This window comes from Pseudorca crassidens, chromosome 1, assembly GCF_039906515.1.
Source record: "Pseudorca crassidens isolate mPseCra1 chromosome 1, mPseCra1.hap1, whole genome shotgun sequence".
In the NCBI taxonomy this organism is placed as follows: domain Eukaryota; kingdom Metazoa; phylum Chordata; class Mammalia; order Artiodactyla; family Delphinidae; genus Pseudorca; species Pseudorca crassidens.
The window spans coordinates 106,873,534-106,889,409 of record NC_090296.1 but is presented as its reverse complement, the minus strand read 5'-3'; positions in this window follow the sequence as shown (position 1 = coordinate 106,889,409).

Genomic DNA, 15,876 nt, shown 5'->3' with positions numbered 1-15,876 from the left:
TTGGGTCTTCATTGCTGTGCGTGGGCTTTCTGTAGTTGCAGCAAGCAGGGGCTACTCTTCGTTGCCGTGCGCAGGCTTCTCATTGTGGTGGCTTCTCTTTGTTGCCGAGCAGGGTCTCTAGGCCTGCGGGCTCAGTAGTTGTGGCTTGCGGGCTGTAGAGTGCAGGCTCAGTAATTGTGCTCACGGGCTTAGTTGATCCGCGGCATGTGGGATCTTCCAAGATCAGGGATCAAACCCGTGTCCCCTGCATTGGCAGGCGAATTCTTAACCACTGCGCCACCAGGGTAGTCCCTGTAAATATGCCTTTGCAAAGACCTGGAAAGGAGTGAGGAAGATCTTTATGAATGGATTTGGAGTAACTTTTAGGATATATTGTTAAGTGAAAGAAGCAAGGTACAAAAACATGTATAATAGGATATCCTTTGCCTAGAAAGAAGGGAAAGTGTATATGTGTTTTGCAAAACAAACAAACAAACATAAACAAGCAAAAAAAACCCCAAACCACACAGGAAGAATAACCCAGAAAGTAATAAAATTTGTAAGGATGAGGAGTGGGACTGGGGTGGAGGGAATGGATACAGGAGGATGTGAGTATCTTATATACCTGAAAAAATAAATTAAAAGAAAAGAAGCAAACTCTTAATTGGAATACAGTAAAAAACAAATGAATCTAGCTGTATATCATATTGATAAAATAACCACACGGAGAAAAGGATTGATTCGAGTAAAATTCAGTACGTATCAGGAGTCTGGCTGACCATCCCTTAGTGGGATCTATTCTAAGAACAAAAAGAATTCAATGGCACCTGAAGTTTTAGTATGCTCATTGGTTATTAGTAATGTTAGTATTACAATTTTGAAACTATATGTAAATATTATAGTAAAAAACACATACGTAGATATAGTATTAGGAATCAAGACTTTAAGAGAAAAATAAAAATAGAAAATAAAAGTTCAAAAAAACCTTTTATATTAAATTTGAATATATGAGTTCTTATATATAAATATTTCCTAGCTTTGCCCACTTAAAAGGACTTACAAGTAATGGCACTTAGTTGCAGTGAGCACTCTTAACGGCCCAGATCTTCATGTGAATATCATTTTCCATTAAAAAGAAAGTGGACTCCTTGGAGAATGGCTGAATCTGTATCTGGGGAAGGCAAAATGAAGCGAATCAGAAATATTTTATCTTGCTGAACAGCAAGGAGAAACTTAAAAACCAGGGTGTTCTTATAAAAAGGATATGGGATCCATCTTAAAGGGTCTCCCTCTAGCCATGTTTGGGACCATTTGGACATCGAAAAGAATAAAGAATGTAACTGATTATAACCCATTAAATATATATGAAATTCATGAGGCCATAGTAATTTGAAGGAGAGGGAGAAGGAAAGGGTGGGGAGGGAGATAGAGACGGGGTCGGGGAGAGAGAGCGCGAGAGGATAGAGAGAAGAAAATACAGACAGAGAGAGAAGAAAGAGAATAAAAGGAAAGCTCCTTTTTACAGAAGAATGCCAGTTAATAAATGTAGAAGTAAGGATAAAATGAGACAGTCCCTGCAAGCCCAACATAATGATGAATTCAGGTAAGGATCTTCAATGGATGCTAAAACAGTCTATTCATATGGCATCGGAGTTTTAACCCACAGATTATTAATGGCAGAGGAGGCAAAAATATACCTTTACTCTGGAGAGATCTGGCCATCACCACCTGAACTAAGAGACCAAACTTAACATCACAGATGCTCGGATAGCCTGATATTGTGTGACTCCAGGCGTGATGCAACATGATGAACACAAAATTGTGCAAGACACATCTTGCCAGAGATGTCTAACCCAAATCTGGTCAAGTTGCAGACCTAATTTCCAGTGTACAGGAAATGTAGGGATAGAGGAACATGTTAAACTAAACCACAAGGAAACAGTCTGCCTTATCCAGAGTATGTAAAATGTTCTAAAAATGACTGGACTCCTCAAAAAGTCAATGTGTATAAATTTAAACAAAGGAAAAAGAGAAAGAGGAGCACTGTTCACTATTTTGAAACACTAAAGGCTGAAAGGCTAAAAGCATAACAATCAGTGCAAGAATTTGGTACAGTTGTAGAAATATGAATGTGAACTGGATATTAGATTTATGGAATTGTCATTTTCTTAGATGTGATTATGATACTGTGGTTATGTAGAAAATCCTTATTCTTAGGAGATGCATGGTAAACAATTTAGTGATGAAATGTCATGAATGTCTGCAACTTAATTTAAATGATTTAATGACAGATAATAACAATATATACTTTTTTCCTCCTGTATTTCCTCTGTATATGGATAGAAAGATGGTTGATTGATTGATAGCAACAGAGACAGAAAGATAAGCAAATTCAGCAAAATGTTGACAATTGGTGAATCTAGATGATGAGAATATGGATATTAGTTCAAGTCTTCTTCTGTAGTCTTGAAATTTTTCAAAATAAAAATTTGGGGCTTCCCTGGTGGCGCAGTAGTTGAGAGTCCGCCTGCCGATGCAGGGGACACGGGTTCGTGCCCTGGTCCGGGAAGATCCCACATGCCGCAGAGCGGCTGGGCCTGTGAGCCATGGCCGCTGAGCCTGCACGTCCGGAGCCTGTTCTCTGCAACGGGAGAGGCCACAACGGTGAGAGGCCCGCGTACCACAAAAAAAAAAAAAAAAAAAATTGGAGGAAAATGCCTGGCAATACAACATAAGACCTGGAAGAGTCCTTGAACTTTTATCTTCTAAATCTTTCATTGTGTAGATTGTAAAATTAGAACCCAAAGAGGTTAACTAGCTTGCCCAAGACCACGTTAACTGGGTCTCCAATGTTGCTTCCACTATTCTTTGCTGTGTCACGTGAAAATTAACCTCACTTTTTTTTGGCATATAAAATTCTTTTTAATCTCTTCTAATATCACACTGGCTTTTCCATATCAAAATGACTGGGAGAGGGCAGGGCACACACAAGCCCTGACATTGGTCCCTTGTCTCTCTCCTCATTAGACCTGAGCATCTGTACTACAGGACGCCTTGTGCTCATAGCCCCTCTCACTCAATCCCCATCACATCTACCAGGGCCTCACTGTTTCCTTGTTTCATTAACTTGGTGCCACTCTCACTGACCTGGCTATGACATATTTCTTAATATTCTCTGACTGATTTTAAAAAAGCTTCTTTGCATTATTGAGACAAATCATAATATAACCAAGTCAACATAATCATATCTTGGCTATGCTAATTGGAAACCTCAGGTTTAAACAAAAGGCTGTACATCGCAACATTCTAAGGCAACCACATTCCAATAAAAATTAATAATAAAAAAAAAAGCCTATACACAGAGCAGTATCTTCCCATAATCTCCAGAGGGTACCCTGAAACACAGCAACCTATAAATAAAACCATCAGCCTGCGTTTGCCCAAGAACATTTTGCAAGATAGTGAACCAATGAAAACTAAACATGTTTCCCAATCAACCCTTCTTCTACAAAGGAAGGGAGATAGTGGTGGAAATGCTCTATGGAAATCAAGCAAAAACCACAGGGCTTAAGCCTCTCGAGGTAGAGAAATGAAAACAACTCAAGGATCTTTAAGAAGTTTGGGTTGAGCTGTTCTGCTAGTTCATACCCCCTCCCTTTTTCATTTTCATTTAATATTGCATTTTCTCTTTCCTAGTCTAATGTGCCCACAGATTATTTTTCTTCATTGACTGGAACAAAATAATTTTTATTTCTAATGTGCATTGAAAGTTTGATATAGGGGCTTCCCTGGTGGCACTGTGGTTGAGAGTCCACCTGCCGATGCAGGGGACACGGGTTTGAGCCCTGGTCTGGGAAGATCCCACATGCCGCGGAGCAACTAAGCCCGTGTGCCACAACTACTGAGCCTGTGCGTCTGGAGCCTGTGCTCCACAACAAGAGAGGCCGTGATAGTGAGAGGCCTGTGCACCGCGATGAAGAGTGGCCCCCGCTTGCCACAACTAGAGAAAGCCCTCGCACAGAAATGAAGACCCAACACAGACATAAATAAATTAATTAAAAAAAAAGTTTGATATAAAACATTCTAGATAACCTCTTTCCCCACCTAGTTGTTGCTTACAGTGAACCTCTTTTCAATGAATATCTAATGAAAGTAGCTGTTAAATAAAAATGAATGTTATATATAAAATTGTGAAATGTTATTTTCTACCTTGTAAAGAAAAAATATATCAGTGTGGAATGTATAATTTATAGGCAACTGGAAGACTATGGCAACTTAAATGGCATCAGGCATGGTGTGGGCAGAAAAACCAAAGTCATCAGGGAAAGTTGGAGGATATACTAGAGATTGCAAGATAATCCCCTAGGGTTCAGTGGGTCTGCTGAGTAAGGTCCTCGGAAAAACAACCCTGCGGGTTTGTATTACTGGCACGTTCCCTCCAAATAAGAGGTGTCATTTCTTCTGAATTTATTGGACTGAGTTTCTCAATTCTGGTATGTTGTGTGTCTGCATATGGAGCTCTAAAATTAGCTTTAAAAGCAGGCATAACAAGCTGCTGGCCTGGATTTTATTTTGTCTGTACAGTATTTTTAAAAATCAGAAATTTGCACATAAAACCCCAGATTTCCAATATCTCTTGACATATTGGAAGACCTGGCAACACTAGGCTTGAATTTCTCCTGGTAAAGGTTGATTGTTTCCCATGGCCATGAACTCTGTGGTTTGCCATAATCCATAGAAGTCCTTGTTGTATATCGAGACAGCTTTATTTAAATGGCTGAGTCCCGGAAGCATCTGAGTTTGAGACCTACATTATCCAGTTTCAATTCATTTAGATAAAATAATTTCTTTTGACCAAAATAGGTATTTATAGCTATGAAGGCACCTCATGCATTTATGGTATAAAATGCCACAAGGCATTTTCCATTCCATTATTTTATTTTCTCCTCCCAACAACCCTTTGAAAGAAGTGTAATTATCATAACCATGATGATCCTAAGATATGATTCTGAATCTTGGAGAGGTTGTATAACTTGCCCATGGTCACACAGTTGATAAGGAGCAGAGCCAAGATTCACACCCAAAGCCTACGCTGTGAGATAACTGAGGCCCCAGAGAATGTTGAGCTTGCAATGATCTACAGCTAAGTCTTAGAAAAGCAAGGAAGCAACATGGGAGCGTAAAAAGGACCACAGTTCAAAGACTCAAGAATTAGGACTGAGACCATAGGCTTGTTTTTCTGAGGACTTAACCACTTATTAGTTGGTAACCTTGGGAAATCCCCTTTCCTCTTGTGGCCTGAGTTTTACAATCTTTAAAATGAGCGTGGGGTGGGGTGAAAGAGGAGATCTCTGAAAGCCCCTGATGGGTCTTCCTCTGTGTTTGCTACCTAATCTGAAAATGAATTTGTTCCTTTTCTTTGGCTCCCTCTGCTGGGCATAGAGCAGGAGAAGAGATTTGCGGCCGGAGCCACTTCAGATTTAATTCGGTTATTTATGAAGGACTTGCCCTGTACAAGGGCATGGTGGGCTTCTGGTTACCAGGTGGGGAGACTTAGACTAGAAGTGATTCTGAGTCACTTTCTGATCACCATTGAGCAAAGCAAATGAAGTGAAGGTCTAAAGCAACTCAAGATTCTATTGTATATATGGAAATCACAGAATCAGAAAATGTTATAATAATGGTAATCATGGAAATAAAGAGAGCTAATATTTATTAAGGACTGACAGTAGGCCAGGCACTATCTAAAGTACTTTGTCTACTTTTGTTTCCATTTCATTCTTAAGTAACCCTATCAAAGATTCCATTTATTATACACACTTTGTGCTGGGAGGGAGTTTAGAAGGCAATCCCCTCTGTTACCAGATGAAGAAATTGAGGCCCAGGGACGTTAAGTGACTTATCCAGAGTCACACAGCAGATGACTGTTGGCAAAGCTAAGACCAGAAGCTAGTCCAGAAATATTTTTATTCCTTCATCCAGAGTCTCTAATTTAAAATATGGCTGCAGAGATAGGACTAACGTACCAAGGAATAATTAACAGGAGGAGGCATGTAATTAGAAGCTTAGATTCTGAGAGTTGAAAGGAGCCTTAGAGGCTAATATGAATTCCTGCTCAGACAGAAACTTCTCTCATATCCCTGCAAAGTGGGTACTTAACAATTGAGTTTAAACCAACCTCTAGTCCAAATTTTGTTCCCTGGAGCTGTACAGGATGTATCTAAGCCCTCTTTTGTACACGGTCCTCTAAGAATTTGTAAACAACTGTTGTGAAGTTATAAAACATCGTGTCTATGCTAAAATCCTCAAATTTATTTGTCCTTCATGATATACGTGAATCTTAGAAAAGAATTCATTATAAACCTCGTTGCCTCCTCCAGTGGCCTCCAGTGAACGATACCTCCTGGTATTCATGTCCTATGTAGTCTCTCTCATACTGAATTTTGGCTGTCTTTTGACACATTTACATAGAATGGGCAGAAGCGACTGTGCCAGTTTTGGTTCTAAACCTTAAGAAGGATGAGCAACTTTTATGTTTGTGCTCTTGGAAGCTAGCCACCGTGTAAGAAGTTTGGCTACCTTGCTGAAGAGGAAAGGTCCCAGGGGATGAGAAGCCACATGGAGGAGAATTGAGGCATCAGTTCTGTAGGTGAAGAAGCCATCTTGGATGTTCTGCTTATGGAGGACTCCTGTCCAGAGTACTCCAACCCTGGCTACCAACTGACCGCAAGTGCAAGAAAGATTCAAAGCAAAACCAGCAGAAGAACCACCCGTCTGAGCCCAATCAGCACAGACTCATGAGGAATAAGAATAAACTTCTTTTAAGCCACTAAGTTTGAGTGATTTGTTATACAGCAACGGATAACTTGAAACAACCCATTCAAAAAATATTCCCAGAAACAAAATTGATATGTCTAGTGCTGAGGATGGAAGGAATAGTGCCTCTGTTTATTCTGAGACTATTAACACTGTCCTGGATTTAATTTACATTTAGCGACCACATCACCAGATTGAACCATAAATCCCTGGCATTTGTCACAGGATGGCTGTTTGGCAACTTCTCTCCAATATCTTCCTAAGTGGTGTTATGGACCTAAAAAAGGACTTCAGATTTTTTTTTTCTTGATAATGTTCATCTTGTCTGTTGTGATTCATCATTCCAGCTTGATGAGATTTTTAGAACAAATCTTAGTTCTGTCATCTAATTTAATAATTATCCCTTGTGTCCTCTGCAATTTGACAAGCATATCATACATATTTTATCAAAATCATTGATAAAATTGATGAATAAGACCAGGCAAATCCGATCCATTTTCAGGCACCTGAGTAGATTTAGATGCATTAATTGAGCAACACTTTTAGGAAATGGTCATTCCAGCTAAAAAATCTCTTCAAATCTGTCATCCAATGTATAATTACCCCTCATGGCCTCTGCATATTAACACATACCATACATATTGTATCCAAGTCGTTGACAAAACGGTTGACTAGGACAGGGCAAACTCAGGGTCCCTTGGCAGGGCACTAACATCCTCCCGCTGAGTAGGGTTTTTTCCGCTGATTGAGGAGCACTTTTAGGAAACGATCGTTCCAGCTACGGGTCTATTTAATCTGTTGTCCACCAAGCTGCTTTTCTTCTTTTGATTCACAGTGACATTGCAGACAATGTGCCTTGCTAAGTCAAGGAATATTTGGCCTCTAGCCTTTCCCTGAACTTTCTGGATAAAACTTTCCAATAAAGTGGCTTAAATTTAGTCTGATATGACTGGCTGTTAATCAACTCATGTGGGTTCCTAATGGACACCACTTTATTTCCTACACAGTCAAGAGCAATATGTTTTAGAGTTTGAAGAGCACAAGTTTTGTAGTCAAACACACCTAGGTTGAAATCCTGGCTATTTTTACTGTGAACTAAGGCAAGTTACTCACCTTCTCTGAGCCTCAGTTTCCTCATCTGTAAAATGAGGATAAGAATACTTTCTTCATAGGTTTGATGTGATGATTAAAATGAGATTATGTGTGGAAAGCAGACAGCATCACACCTGGCATGTAGTAACTCAACACATGTTGAGTTTCATTATTGTTACTGTTTTTTTTAATTGTAATGATAAGTTAATCTATAGTTTCTAAAACTGATCTCTTTCTTTTCACTTTTCTGAAAATTTGAATAACACATGCCTATCCCTAATCTTATGGCACTGTGTTGAAGAATATAATAAAAATAAAGTAGTGCTGCTTTCTACCTGCCATCTGTTAACTTGAACCATCTGCCCAGAGCTGTGGGCCTATCCCTTTTTTGTTCTTCCTGCTCAAAACATCGATTAAAATGTGTCTCCCACCCCTGTACCCAACTTGAACCTTTTTCAGCCCCAGCATATTTCACATGACTCAACTGTTCTGGGGCTCCAACTGCCATCACACAGACCCTTTGGGGCCATCTTTTGTTCCTGCCTTTTTGCATAGGTGTGTCACCACCAGGAGCGGTTAAGTCCAGACCTAGAAGTCATTTAGGTCTTCCAGAATGGGGTAGAAAATGGGGTAGTCAACATCAAGAAATTATGAGATCTAGGATTAGGGAGCAGGACTTGGAGAAGCAGGAAAGCATCCTAGTCATGGGGAAACTAGGGCACCAGGAGGGGAAATGAAATAGGATAATAGTAACAAGGACGTGGCTACCAGGTCATAGAACCAGGCACCAGGCTGACATAGTGAGAGACCAGGAAGTACAAACCCACCTCTAAAGTTGGTGCTACCAGATCTTGGGTTTGAGTTGATTCTGTGAGTAGTATTAGGTGGCCTAGCAGTGGGGGTTACTGTGCTGCCCCAGCAGAGAGTCAAGCAAGGTGCTAAGATATCCTCCAAGAGAATTTTCAAGATTCCTGACACTTGCTCATCCCATTCAGTTCTTCCAGCTGGTCCTGAATTAAATCCTGGAGAGCACCTCTTTTTACTCGTTTCTGAGCCTTTTGTGAGATGACCTTATTGTAAGGACAGTCAGAAATCTATCAGATGCCTTTTTTTTCAGCAGGATGACAGTATTTGACTACAGCTGGGTGGTATCCAGGTCACTGGTGACTCTCTGAGTACTCAAAATGTCAGTTTAAGGCTAGGACAAATCTGATAAGAATGGAGCGAGGCAGTGATGGGTTATACTTTATGGGACAGTCATTTTTAATCCACTTTAATAACCCAAGGGAATGGTACTGGTTGTAACTGTCTGTACCATCAAGGTGCCCTTAAGTGTCACTCAAAAGCCATCTAAGACTTTTGCCATTTTTAAAACTAAAAAAATATTTAAAAATTTTTTAAAGAAATGGAGAAATAAACTGCATCACAATCCCACCTTCTGGAGAAAATCTGTTAAAATTTTGGAGTGTATCTGAGCTAGTTTCTTTCTGCCCTCCTGTCCACCCCGCCGCCATGTACCCCCTTTCTTGTCCTCTTCTTTCTCTTTCTCTCTTTGGACCTCAGGGGCAGAGAGTTGAGTTATTTATGCTTTTCAGGCATGACGCATTATCAACGTTAGCATGTCCTTGGCTTTGCTTCTATTTTACTTTATTATTTTCCCCCTTTCTACTGAATCTTTACTCTCAGTCCCCCCTCTTACTACTGGTGGCCATTCTAAGATGCTGTATTCTTGCATTTGCACTCATCATTGAAGAATATATTGTGTTTACGTATTTTCAGTTTACATACATGGTACTTGCTATAGGTCTTGTTCTGTTTCCTTTTTATTTTTTAGCACATGATCTGTTTATAGTGCAGATGTCCATCTGGCTCATTGCTGCGTACAGCTGCATGATGTTTGATAGTATATATTCACCACATTTTATTTGTCTATTTCCCTGAGTGATGGACTTTCAGGTTGTTTCTAACATCTTCCTGTCAAAAACAACACAATAAACATCCCCATGTATATACCCCTGTGCATCTGATTATCAGAAGTATATACACAGGAGTGAGATTGCTGAATCATAGGGATACACATATTTAGTATCACTAAGGTGTTCCAGATTGTTCTTCAAATGGTCATAACATTCTTTTTTATCGAGAAATGATTCACATTCCATAAAATTCACGCTTTTATGGTATATAATTCAGTGCTTTTTAGATTATTCACAGAGTGGTACATCTAATTCCAGAACAGTTTCAGTTCCTCCAGAAGAAACCTGATAACTATTAGCAGTCACTCCCCATTTCCTCTCCTCCCAGCCCCTGTCAACCAGGGGCTGAAAATCTACTTTCTGTCTCTGTATATTTGCCTACTTTGGACATTTCATATAAATGGAATCATTCTGTATGTGGCCTTTTGTGTCTGGTTTCTCTTACTTATTAAACTGTTTTCAGGGTTCATCCATGTTGTAAAATGTATCAGTACTTCATTCCTTTTTATTGCTGAATAACATTCTATTGTATGGAGATACAATATTTTTTTAATCCATTCATCAGATGATGCACCTTTGGGCTGCTTTTTGGCTATTATAGATTATGCTGCTATGGCTATGTATGTATAAGTTTTTGTGTGGACACACATTTCCAATTCTCTTGAATATAGACCTAGGAGGGAATTGCTTGGTCTTATGGTAACTTCACTTAATTATTGAGGACTGTTCCAAAGCAGCTGCACCATTCCATGTTTCTACCAGCAGTATATGAAGGATCTAATTTCTGCACTTCCTCACCAATACTTATTATTATCAATCTTTTTTATTTTAGTATATGTGCTGCCGAAGCAAGCACCAATCTTTTTTATTATAGCCAACAAAGTAGGTGGCTTCGCATTGTGGTTTTGATTTGCATCTCCTAATGACTAATTATTTTGAGCATCTTTCTATGTACTTATTGGCCATTTATGTATCTTAATTTGAAGGAATGTCTATTTAAATCCTTTGCCCATTTAAAATTGGCTTATTTGTCCATTTATTGTCTAATTGTAATGGTTTTTTAAAAAATACTATGGATAAAAGTTCCTTATCAGAAACATTCCCATTTACCATTGAAACAAAAAGAATAAAATACCTAGGAGTAAACCTACCTAAGGAGACAAAAGATCTGTATGCAGAAAACTAGAAGACACTGATGAAAGAAATTAAAGATGATACAAACAGATGGACAGATACACCATGTTCTTGGATTGGAAGAATCAACACTGTGAAAATGACTCTACTACCCAAAGCAGTCTACAGATTCAGTGCAATCCCTATCAACTACCAATGGCATTTTTCACAGAACTAGAACAAAAAATTTTACAATTTATATGGAAACACAAAAGACCCTGAATAACCAAAGCAATCTTGAGAAAGAAAAACAGAGCTGGAGGAATCAGGCTCCCTGACTTCACACTATACTAGAAGGCTACAGTAATCAAGACAGTATGGTACTGGCACAAAAACAGAAATCTAGATCAATGGAACAGGGTAGAAAGTGCAGAGATAAGTCCACGCACTTACAGTCACCTTATCTTTGATAAAGGGGCCAAGAATATACAATGGAGAAAAGACAGCCTCTTCAGTAAGTGGTGCTGGGAAAACTGGACAGCTACATGTTAAAGAATGAAATTAGAACACGCCCTACTACCGTACACAAAAATAAATTCAAAATGGATTAAAGACCTAAATGGAAGGCCAGACACTATAAAACTCTTAGAGGAAAACATAGGAAGAACACTCTGTGACATAAATCAGCAAGATCCTTTTTGACCCACGTCCTAGAAAAAGGGAAATAAAAACAAAAATAAACAAATGGGGCCTAATGAAACTTAAAAGCTTTTGCACAGCAAAGGAAACCATAAACAAGATGAAAAGACAACCCTCAGAATGGGAGAAAATATTTGCAAACAAAGCAGCTGACAAAGGATTAATCTCCAAAATATACAAGCAGCTCATGTGGCTCAATATCAAACAAAGAACCCAATCGAAAAATGGGCAAAAGACCTAAATCGACGTTTCTCCAAAGAAGATATACAGACTGCCAACAAACACATGAAAGGATGGTCAACATCACTAATTATTAGAGAAATGCAAATCAAAACTATAATGAGGTATCACCTCACACCAGTCAGAATGGCCATCATCAAAAAGTCTACAAACAATAAATGCTGCAGAGGGTGTAGACAAAAGGGAACCCTCTTGCACTGTTGGTGGGAATGTAAATTGATACAGCCACTATGGAGAAAAGCATGGAGGTTCCTTAAAAAACTAAAAATAGAACTACCATACTACCCAGCAATTCCACCACTGGGCATATACCCTGAGAAAACCATAATTCAAAAAGAGTCATGTACCACGATATTCACTGCAGCTCTGTTTACAATATCCAGGACATGGAAGCAACCTAAGTGTCCACTGACAGATGACTGGATAAAGAAGATGTAGCACATATATACAATGAATATTACTGAGCCATAAAAAAGAAATGAAATTGAATTATTTTTAGTGAGGTGGATGGACCTAGAGTCTGTCATACAGAGTGAAGTAAGACAGAAAGAGAAAAACAAATAATGTGCTAACACATATATATGGAATCTAAAAAAAAAAAAAGGTTCTGAAGAATATGGGGGTAGGACAGGAATAAAGTCGCAGACATAGAGAATGGACTTAAGGCCTTGGGGAGGGCAAAGGGTAAGTTGGGACGAAGTGAGAAGAGTGGCATGGACATATATACACTACCAAATGTAAAATAGATAGCTAGTTGGAAGCGGCCGCATTGCACAGGGAGATCAGCTCGTTGCTTTGTGACCAGCTAGAGGGGTGGGATGTGGGGGTAGGATAGGGAAGGTGGAAGGGAGATGCAAGAGGAAGGGGATATGGGGATATATGTATACGTATAGCTAATTCACTTTGTTATACAGCAGAAACTAACACACCATTATAAAGCAATTATACTCCAATAAAGATGTTAAAAACAAAAAGAGCTCCTTATCAGATATATGATTGCAAATATTTTTACCCATTCTGTAGATTGTGTCCTTGAAGCTCAAAAGTTAAAGTCCAATTTATCTATTAATTTTTGTTGTTGATTATGCTTTTGGTATAAACCACTGTCTAATCCAAGGTCATAAAATTTTATGCCTTTGTTTTTTTCTAAGAGTTTTATAGTTTTAGCTCTTATATTTAGAGACTTTGATCCATTGTGAATTAATTTTTGTACATCTTACAAAGTATTGATCCACATTCATCTTTTGCATGTGGATATACAGATATCCAGTTGTTCCAGCACCATTTGTTGAAAAGACCATTCTTTTCTCCATTGAATTGTCTGTGTACCCTTGTTGAAAATCAGTTGACTATAAATGTGAAGATTTATTTCTGGACTCTCAATTCGATTCCATTTTTATATGTCTATTCTTATCCACACTGTCTTGATTACTGCAGCTTTGTACTACGTTGTAAAATTGGGAATCATGAGTCTTCCAACTTTGTTCTTTTTCAAGATTGTTTTGGGAGTGTTTGGGCGTGTTAACCATCTGTATTAATTTTCTATGGCTCCTGTTATAAATTAGCACCAACCTAGTGGCTTAAAACAACAGAATTTTGTTATATTACAGTTCCACATGGATTCACCAAAATCACAAATTTCACATGGGTTCACCAAAATCAAGGTGTTTGCAGGTTTGTGTTCCTCCCTAGTTGCTCCAGGGGAGAATCTATTTTCTTGTCTTTTCTAGCTTCTAGAGGCCACCCTCGTTCCTTGGCTCCATGATATGCTTTTCCATCTTCAAAGCCAGTGGTGGCAGGCCTAGTTCTTCTCACGCTGCTCTCTCACACATTCTCTCTTTTGAAGGAGGCACACCTCCCTCCCAAAATAATGTTTTGTAGTTTTCAGTATACAAGACTTGCACGTCTTTCATTAAATTTATTTGTAAATGTTATTCTTTTTGGTACTATTGTAAATGGAATTGTTTTTGTAATTTTGTTTTCAGATGCTTTGTTGCTAGTGTATAGAAATAAAATCTATTTTTGTTTTCTTGATCTACCCTGCAAACTTCCTAAACTCCTTTATTAATCCAATGATTTTTTTGTGTGTGAAATCTTTAGGATTTCCCACAAGAAATATCATGTCATCTCAAAATAGAAGTAGTTTTACTTTGTGTTTTCCAATCTAGCTGTCTTTTTCTTGGCTTATTGCTATGACCTCCAATAAAATGTTGAATAGATGTACCAGAGTGGACAACCTTGTCTTGTTCCTGATCTTTGGGGGAAAGATTTCAGTTTTTCACCATTAAGTTTGATGTTGCTTTGTGTTTTTAATGTAGATTCCCTTTATCCCATTAAATAAGTTCCCTTCTACTACTAATTTGTTCAGTGTTTTTTTATAAAAAAGTGTTTTGAATTTTTGTCAAATGATTTTTCTACTTCTGTTAAGATGACAATATATCCTCCCATGTTTTTCTCTAAAAGCTTAATAGTTTTAGCTTTTATTCTGAAGTCTATGATCCATCTTGAATTATTTTTTGTGCATTGGGTTATCCTGAAGTAGGAGTCAAGGTTTCCTTTTTTCTAGTTGTTCAGTACCATTTGCTGAAAATAGTTTCCTTTCTCTATAGGATTGCATGGGCTCCTTTACTGAAAATCAATTTACTGCATAAGCATGGGTCAAAGTCTGAATTCTCTCTTCTGTTCCATTTATCTATTTGTCCCTCCTTATGCCAATAGCATACTGTCTTGATTACCATGGCTTTATAGAAAGTCTTAATATTATATAGTATAAGTCCTCTAACTTTGTTCCTCTTTTTCAAGGTTGTTTTGGCTCTTCTAGCTCCTTTGTATTTCACATACATTTTATTTTTTTTACACATCTTTATTGGGGTATAATTGCTTTACAATGGTGTGTTAGTTTCTGCTGTATGACAAAGTGAATCAACTATACATATACATATATCTCCATATCTCCTCCCTCTTGCGTCTCCCTCCCACCCTCCCTATCCCACCCCTCTAGGTGGACACAAAACACCGAGCTGATCTCCCTGTGCTTTGTGACTGCTTCCCACTAGCTATCTATTTTACATTTGGTAGTGTATATAGGTCCATGCCACTCTCTCACTTTGTCCCAGCTTACCCTTCCGCCTCCCCATGTCCTCAAGTCTATACCCTATGTCTGCGTCTTTATTCCTGTCCTGCTCCTATGTTCTTCAGAACCATTTTTTTTTTAGATTCCATATATATGTGTTAGCATACGGTATTTGTTTTTCTCTTTTTGACTTACTTCACTACGTATGAGTCTCCATGTCCATCCACCTCACTACAAATAACTCAATTTCGTTTCTTTTTATGGCTGAGTAATATTCCATTGTATATATGTGCCACATCTTCTTTATCCATTCATCTGTCGATGGACACTTAGGTTGCTTCAATGTCCTGGCTATTATAAATAGAGCTGCAGTGCACATCGTGGTACATGACTCTTTTTGAATTATGGTTTTCTCAGGATATACTCTCAGTAGTGGGATTGCTGGGTAGGATGGTGGTTCTATTTTTAGTTTTTTAAGGAACCTCCATACTGTTATCCATAGTGGCTATATCAGTTTACATTCCCACCAACGGTTCAAGAGGATTCCCTTTTCTCCACACCCTCTCCAGCATTTATTCTTTGTAAATTTTTTTTTGGTTTTCTGTACGTGGGCCTCTCACTATTGTGGCCTCTCCTGTTGCGGAGCACAGGCTCCTGACGCACAGGATCAGCAGCCATGGCTCATGGGCGCAGCCTCGGTGGCATGTGGGATCTTCCCAGACTGGGGCACGAACCCATGTCCCCTGAATCGGCAGGTGGACTCTCGACCACTGCGCCACCAGGGAAGCCCTGTTTGTAGACTTTTTGATGATGGCTATTCTGACTGGTGTGAGGTGATACCTCATTGTACTTTTGATTTGTGTTTCTCTAATAATTAGTGATGTTGAC